The sequence below is a fragment of the Pterocles gutturalis genome, unplaced genomic scaffold (genome assembly GCF_000699245.1).
Source record: "Pterocles gutturalis isolate BGI_N339 unplaced genomic scaffold, ASM69924v1 scaffold34843, whole genome shotgun sequence".
Classification (NCBI taxonomy): Eukaryota; Metazoa; Chordata; class Aves; order Pterocliformes; family Pteroclidae; genus Pterocles; species Pterocles gutturalis.
Genome location: NW_010124260.1, coordinates 24,940 through 33,858, shown reverse-complemented (window position 1 = coordinate 33,858; position 8,919 = coordinate 24,940).

Genomic DNA, 8,919 nt, shown 5'->3' with positions numbered 1-8,919 from the left:
AACCAGTTAAAGTATCTTTCAGATATAAAAGGAAGGCTTGGGAGTTAGAAGTGGTTTCCCATGTCCAAAAGGGGCTGTTCAGTTTACTACTTCTGCACATAGTCAAGTAAGTACAGTAAGGTGCTTTGCCTTCTCCTGCCATTGCTGGATAAGTATTCTCAGAGTAAATCCTCCATCATGGTTGTACATGTTTTCTGTCGCTGAGCCAGGGTATTCTGGAGTTGTGTGGGCCATTGTCCCTCCCTCCCAGGCACAGATGGTCCTTGGAGATTGCTGCAGTTCCAGAACAGAGGGGCAGGATTCATATGAATACAGATTATGGACACTTCCACAACTGTCATGAGCTCCTTTTCTCCTATCCGGAGAGAGGTTGCTTCAACCAAGCTTTTCGATTGAGCCTTAGGTATTGTGTATTTCTGAATGAATGGTGCATTTACCATTGTATGTAAATGTATATAGTATGCAATATAGTATTTTATTTCATATGCCCTTGGAAAGGGTTATTTTGTGCAGCCAAAAAAAAGGACAGAAAGACTAGAAACCCCTCTCTCACTCCTGTTAAGAGAGAAGAGCTTGACTTCCTGCACTGGATTCATGTATAGCATCATTCACATTGAATGATAATGAAGAAATTCTTGGCTCTCGAAGCTGAGCACAAGTGTTTGAATAAAGGCTAGAAGTAGTAGTAAGTGGAGATTCAATAAATGTACTACTTATTTTTCTTCTTTGTGATGATTTGGAGTGATGTCATGGACCCAAAGCTCGTAGAAGGGTAAGAAAAACTGAAAAACCTACTCCAGGCCTTACAGCTGATTTTGGGAGGGCAACAAAGGTCTTTAACTTATATTTGTAACAGTCTCCTAAGGCTTCTGTCTCTGCAAGTGCAGCTGTAGGGTTGCAGAAGCTTGGACAGCACGCAACCTGTAGTTAGAGACTCCTTCTTATGGGTTTGCACTAGTGATGACTTTTGGGCCATTCATGGCTGCTGCAGTAGTTTCCAGCTGCCATGCCGCAGCAACAGAGCTTTGCTGTACGCCTCCTGTCCAGGTCTGCTCTGACAGCAGACCTACAGTAATAAGCAAGCTTACATTAAACTGGAAGCAAAACATTGTTTAAATAGTCACGGTTGTTGCAGCATTATAAAACAGCCTTACAGCTCTCACTTCACCAAGCACTTCACAAATAAACACAGCAGAGCAGCTGTTGCTAACATGCTGCCACAGAAGGAAGAGGAGCCCAGGACCAATGCTACTGCTGCTCCATTAATCACAGTTTCCTGCTCTTAATCCATAACAGGTTGTCACTTACTTGCACAATTACTTCATACTTTACCTCGGACTATGTTACATCTTTGAGGAGATGGATTGAAACATTAAAAAATAACCAAGGTACCAGGAATAAATGTTGGGGTGTCAGGGCCAGGTGACTGGTGACAGTCCTTCACTCAAGGCAGTGATCGGTAGCTGTGTATTCTTATTAATTCTTTCCCTGCCCCCCAATTGCTGCATTTCTATGCTATGGTAGTTCTTACTGCTTATGCTAATGGCAAACAAATCACCTGCTGTGGTCAGATCCAAATGTCCTTATCTGATTTAGCTGATAATTTTCAAATCTGCTAACTCCCTCTGATAGGACATTGTTGCAGCAGCATCTCCCCTTTTTACAGACATCCCTTCAAAGCTGTGGGAACAAACACGCCCTCCTAAGAGAAGTTCTTATACTATCAGAAGCTCTGTGCTATCAAAAAAGCCAACAAAAACATAACCTTTCCCATGAGATACACTGGTTACCAGATACTGACTCATTAGGTACTTACACATTACAGACCCTCCAGACTTCATTGCGGTACTGGAAATAAACATCTTACCTCACAATTTAGTAACAGAACTTCATGGTAAGCAGTTCACTTCTTAGACAAGGAAAATGTTAAGCACAAAATACTACCTGAAAATATTTTTGTAATACATTAAAAAAAATTCTTAGTCTGATGTATAGGAAACAGATTCATTTAAAAAGGAGTAAAGGCACGTGATTGTAATAGAAGCAGTAGCCAGGTCATGTCACTCTCAGAACTGGAAGGGTGCATGAAAGGAAAAACTGGCACAACAAACAATAGAAAACAGTAATTTTTTTTTTTTCTTTTTAAAGGAGGTCAGCAGAGCATGTATATATACTAAACTCAGAAAAGAGAGCTCAGCATATGAAGCTGGAACTTCCACTCACATACCCCCACCTCTGAAATTCAATCAGGAAGATAATTAAAAGTAGGCTGCTACCTCTTTCTACTAGGTACAGAAAACACTGAAATGAGCATCAGCTATAGGGTAAAGACCTTTTATGGGAAGTGGGAGCACTGCTCTGGAGGTGGCAGCAGGTACCAGCCCTACATAAAAAGCTGATTGCTGAAAACGGTAGTTTTCAATTGATGACGGTACTACAACGGTGCATATTTCTGACAGAAGCCTGCAGCTCCTGGAAGTCAGAATGACACACTGGAGTCTAGCTCTATGAATCTAACAATCAGCTTGATCAAACACATCACATGCAGCTGGTAACAGAACCAATCCTTTGATTCCTTGCTGGTCATTTTGCTGTGTCAATAGTTCAGGGCAAGAAAAGCAATGACAAAGAGGACTGAACATGCCAAATAAATCTGAAACGTGTTCATCCTCCTCGCTGAATACAGAGTATCTCCTGGTTGACACAGTGCAGCTGCGAGCAAGCCACCGAGACCATGGCAGCTAACACGCAGGCACTCACATTCTAACAGACACACATTTGCAGTAGGCAAAGAGTAACATCACCCATCGTGCAGTAGGACATGGATTGAGCACTGGTACCTCCTCTCCAGTTGTCCTACACTTTGTTTTTGTTCCCTTTTTCTTAAAGGCACGAACACCCCCCTATCCCCCCAGCCTCTGAACCACTTTGTAAGGTGGTTTTGCTACCAAAACAAAAACAAAAACAAAAACAAACAAACAAAAAAAATTCCCAACACACTCATCTCCACTGGTCTTGAGAACTATGTAGAAATAATTTATTACTCAATATATACTTTTTGTCTTTAAAAAGTGGTTTCTTCCAAGACTCCATTTCTCCCCATTCTCATCTATATCATCTTACTGACTTCTCCATTCTCCCATTCTCTCCAAAATGCTTGTAAACCAGCATGTTGTAATGGTGACACTGCCCCAGCAGTCTGAAGCCCAGCTCACATTTATTCCACTTACGGTAACAGAGGATTAGAAATCAGGCTGGTCTCATATCCCCCCCCTCCCCCCCCAACGTCAAGTCATTAAAAAAAGATGCATTTCAGGACTTAAAACAAGGTGTGGATGCTAAGGCCCTGCACAATGGCTGCCCTTTAAGCCCCAAACTTCCTGACAGTGAAGCTCTCCCGCTAACTTAAGCGATTAAACAAGACAAAGGAAAGCATAACATTGAAGGAAATTGTGGGGACCCAGTGCCCATTCATACTGCACAATACATATGTACATATGTTATATACAATAGACTTTTAATGCATTTCTAGCATTTTCCCTTTCTTACAGCTCACATCCCCTTCATGGCAATAAAGTAATTGTGCAGTGCAGCCTGTACAGTATTAAGTAGTTATGAATGCTGCAACTGTAAGCAGGCAACACCAACAAGAAAAAAAGGTCAGTTGCTTACAGCACACAACGCTTGCATGTGGATGTTACCCTGAGAAAAAGCATTAACTAGTCATAGGCTCAAGCAGCAATCCTAGCACAAAAAAACTGGACTTCCAGCTTTCACAAGTTAATGCCACTCGTGGACAGGTGCCTCCATTGCCCTGCCCCAGTTGCACGTAGCCTCAAAATGGAAACAGGAAGAAGTTCAAAATCCACACTTGAATTATGCTGGGGCAGAGGGGTAGTAAGAGGGGAGGTAGTTTAAAAAAAAAAAAAAAAAGTACTATTTAAAAGACAGACCCTCTTAACCATAAGCATGTAGTATGGCACTGAAATTCAGGCACAGATAGAGAAAACACAAAATATTCTAAATAAACTGTAGTTGAAAGCTGTTCACTCTTATCAGCGGGACTTAAAAGCAAAGTCATACAAAAGTCATGGTCATCAAAAAATGCTGAGATGTCCTCATGGCCCAACCTGCCCTTTTTCCATTTAGTTGAAAAATAAGGCATCAGTAGCAGACTGTAAGCAGATTTATTTGTTTTGGCACTCTCCCAAGGTACATCCTGGAAAATTAATTTTAATACCTTGTCCTTCTCTTAATGCCTAGGTAAGAAAAATACAACTTTCACAACTCTTACACAAAACAGTTTCAAATTTATGTCATGTTACAGCTGACATACCGGGAAGTGGTGATACACTTCATGGATACAAACCTTGCTTACCCCATTTCCACTGCCTCTGGGTTTTGCAAGGCTGTTCGGTGTACTCTACCACTGTGTAGCAATAGCTGAGCTAACTCTAAGAAAGCTGGGAAAGTAAAAGCCTGTGTGTTCTGCTCCAAAATACAACAGTGCTAGGCTTGATAAAAACCAAACCCACACAAAGAATTAAAAAAAAACAGTTTAGGTTCAACAAATCCCCAGGAGGATATTTTTGAATGGGTTCTCAGAGAAGGAAAATATATATCCCAAATAAATAATGGCAGTACACAAAACTAGACAAAAACACACTTTCAGCTAACTCCAGCCATACCTGTTGCTAGGCATGTTGCTTCACCAGATGACGACTCCAACTCCACTTGTTCATGGGCTGTAAAGACACTGCAGTCCAAAGGCAAATACTGTTCCACTAACTCATATTCCTGGAAAGTGCTTGCAAAGGAAAACCTTCACAGGCAAGAAATATGGTTGTAGGCGAACATGTCCAGAGAGGGAGGAGGGGAGCAGGCCCTCTCAGAGGTTGCCATACTTGATCTACACAGAAAAAAGCGTACCTGCATCGTGAGATGCATTCCAAAGAATGAGGCTTGCAATGGCCAAAACCTTTTATTTTATCAATTCCATAGGAGCAAATGGATGCCCTCTAGTGGAAGGTGTCCCTGCCCATGGCAGGGGGGTTGGAACTAGATAATCTTTAAGGTCCCTTCCAACCCAAACCATTCTATGAATCTATGAAAAATTACACTATTCCTACTGATGAGCCAAATAGCCAAAAGTCCAGATGCAACCTTGGCATGTCATCTACCAACTACACTAACACCAAGATTCTGCCGCTACAAACTCAGAAACTATGCAGGGATCAATAGGTTAAGTTCTAGAAATGCCACTGTTCCAGATACAGGATAACAGTACATACAGGCAAGGGGTAAAGACACTACATGGCCACCCACTGATGTCCTCAGGGAAGTGGGGGGAACAGGCGAGGCCCTTTCACTTACCCATCTAACCCCTAATTCCACAGTATTCTAGTACCTCACCTTTGCAATCTCACACCCTCTCCCTTACATTTTTGTATGTATGGCCCCCACTGTGTATGTATATATATATAAATTGAGACACAGAGGGAATGTCCATCTTTAGAAGTTGCTTCTAGCTATCCTAACACAGGAGCACCAACTGCTACTATCTGCACATACTGATCCTCGGACAGAGCATCAAAATGCACATCTGTGTGCTATGCCAGATTATTTAGCTGAAGTTCCCACAAAACTTCAAATGCAGACAGTGGGTTAACTCAGAGTGCAATCCTGCCCTTAGCACACTGCCCTCAGTAGGAGCATTAAGCAATTCGATCTTCAACACTAGTAGGACAGTGAAAACCAGCCTACAGCTATCTTGCAGCAAAGACATTAGCCACTTCTCAGCTGGTTTCATCTGCACCTGTGCAAATTTGATTTCTCCAACTCCCTGATGAAGTGAGCTGTTATTTCCAGAGACACCAACAGCTAAAAGGGAAAGTATGGTCACAATATGGTCACAATAGAAAATAAATCTGGAGTGAAAGCAAGTCACTATGAAGAGAGGACAAAGAAGTATCATCTAAAGACCTCATTCATCTCACCTTCAAGGAACAGACAGTGAGTTAGACTTCACCAAATGTGACAATAACCCACTACAAGGTCTCATATCACAGAATTTAATCTGTCTTTGTGCAAGTGGGGGCCAGGCTCTATCCAGACACAAAGCTGTAGCTATTAGTGGTGACTAAATTCAGCATTTCTTGCCCTCAGCCTGGGAAGAGGTAATAGTCAACACAGAAAACTGTTTCTCAGCTACATAAAACCATTCTACACTGGAAGAGCTCTAAAGCATCCAGCTGCTGTGGCAGCTGGCTTTCTCTGCAGCTATCTCATGTGTTGCTGGTAAGGGGGAGGACCTAGAGAACATTTACTCTAGGTGAAAAAACACGCGTTATCTGAAAGTCAAAAGAAATCTGAGGTGGCTATGACCTCTGCGCTTTTGCAGGTCTTCTGCTGAAATATCTTTGCAGAATTTCTGAGCCCAAGTATTTTCCGCACTCATGCAGCAGTGACCAAACTAGCAAGTCTGCACTGGGTAATAATTTTTCTACTTTAAAAGTAGATTAATGCCTCAGGAGCCCCCAGAGCTCAGCTCAGCTCATCTCATCTCATCTCATCTCATCTCATCTCATCTCATCTCATCTCATCTCATCTCTCTCAAAGCTTCTGACAATACCTCAAGAACCTCGCAGTCACAAGGCAAGGAAAAACATGGTCTCCTTTCTCACTAAGCCTTCCTGTCCTTGCTCAGATATATTTCCATGGGATACAGCTCAGGAACAACAACAGGTGAACAGATGTGGAGAGCCAGGACGGAAAGTGTGTTGCGGCAGACCTGACCAAATGAGTGTGCAGCACCTTCACACAGGTCCCGTCTCTGTCTGGTCACTCTTGAGGAATTTTTTGTCAGAGAAAGACTGGAAGCTTCTGGAAGTACTGACTGTGCCTCATACCACTGAGCTGCTTGTTCAGTCAGCATCAGCCTGAGGTGAGATTCCCAGACTCTTCCTCTGTCTGGGCTCTGCAGCTGCTGGAAGACAACTCTGACAGGATCTATCATAAGGAAGCGGTGCAATCTGTATGAGGACTAGGGTGGGTAAAATAACCAAAAAGAGAAAGTTTTGAGCACAGTGAAAGATAACGGGCATTGTAATTTCTTTTCTCTTAGAGTCTTTATGGGGTCTACACTGAATGAAAGCAAGTACACTTCAGATAAAGTCCATTCTATCCTCACAGTAAGCAGCTCCACTGTATTTCCTCAAACCAAAGACACTGGTGACAATGCTCTCATGCTCCTGGTGTTTTTTAATTACAGTTGTCTGAAAACTTGCCTGCTCAGGGTCTAAGTGTAGTCTTCTAATAGTTATGACTGATAAGGCTCTGCCATTTCATTTTCCTATTCAGTCCAAATCCCTGATGCAGTAACAGTCACTTCTGCTCCTGATATTTAACACATTCAGCTCTTTTGCCCATTTTCCTTCTGCTTTTTTCCTTCTAAAAGATGCTCCCTTCTCTGCGCCTAATCTTCTGTAACCAGTAGAAAGGAAAAAAAACACACTTTATTAGAAAACTAATTTTTCTCCAAATTCCTTTCCCATGCAAGAACCAGAGAGCACAGAAAGTGCTGCAGGAACCCAAACCTTCCCAAGATCAGGCTGTGCTCTCCAGTCAAATCCAGTTTTGCCCAACAGCAGGCAGCTCATAATCAACATGGAGTTTAATTTAAAAAACACAAAAATTAACACATTCTCACCAACATCAGCATTTATAAGTAGCATTTAACGAGACACCTTATGGAGGAATACAAGGGGCTGTAAGGAGATCTTTAAATAGTTAAAGTTGCACAATCAGAAGTAGAGGAACCTCAGCCACATTGTCTGGTCTGCAGTACACAGTCAAACCAAAAGAGCCTGTTCATCTGTTTTGCCCTATGCTAATGAGTTAGTTTGTTTTGTTGTTTAAGAGTATCATTGAAAACATCAAATACAAACAGGGACATATTTATAGCTTACAGAAACTAAAAGTTCCCCATTGTCATTGGCTAAACCCAAGCAAGAAGTAAAATACATTACTAACAAGAAACTGGATCCTTAACATCTGTCAATCATCTGATTTCCAGTTTTTAAAGCCCTGAAATTTATGTGCTTTTAATGAATACCTCACATAGTCCACCAAACACCTCTAAACACATGGGAGCAGACCACTAGTCTTCTTTAACAATTATACCAAGGGTGAACAGCTACTCTTTTGCACGATACTTTGGAAACAAAAAGCTCTGCATTACCACATAATATCACTGCTGTCAAGACCAGAGAAGGAACCTGGTGGCTGGCAGAAGTGTAGGCAGAACATCCCAGGCTTACCACCAACTCCCCCGACACTCATGAGCAACCCAGTCAGAACGTACCTCTGCCTCTGCAGAGCCATGTCATTCTCACAGCAGTACCAGGCAAGGAACTTCTGGCTCACAGCTTGTGTAAAAAAGCTCTGGCCACCTGCCTTGTGCTGGACTGCTGCTCCCCAAGGCAGAACAGCTATCTACCAGGGCTCACAGGAGCTCCCATTGACACACAGCAGCTCCACCAAATTGTCAACATCATAGCACAGAGAAGAGAGAGACAGTCTAAGAAAATGAGTGTTTAATCAGGAAACGAGGAGAGACAAGGGATAAGAAACTGATTACAGGAGAGTAATGCCCCAGCCAAAAGAAACATGATTGTAAAACTTGGAACGACTGGGATCAACCAACCTATGAGCCAGCAGCGCCCAGTGAGGGGCACTCCTGAGAAAGAGCCCAAGCACTTCTGGCAGTCTCCAGGCAGCTCTGACTGCCCAAGCTCGAGCCTCTGCCCTCAGCAGCTGCTGCAGAAAGCCACAGAGGTGGCCCTGGCCCTGCTACTCCAGTCTCAGCTTCTCTCAGCAGGAGGTGCTGAAAGGAATGGAGGGAGCACTGGCTGTACACAG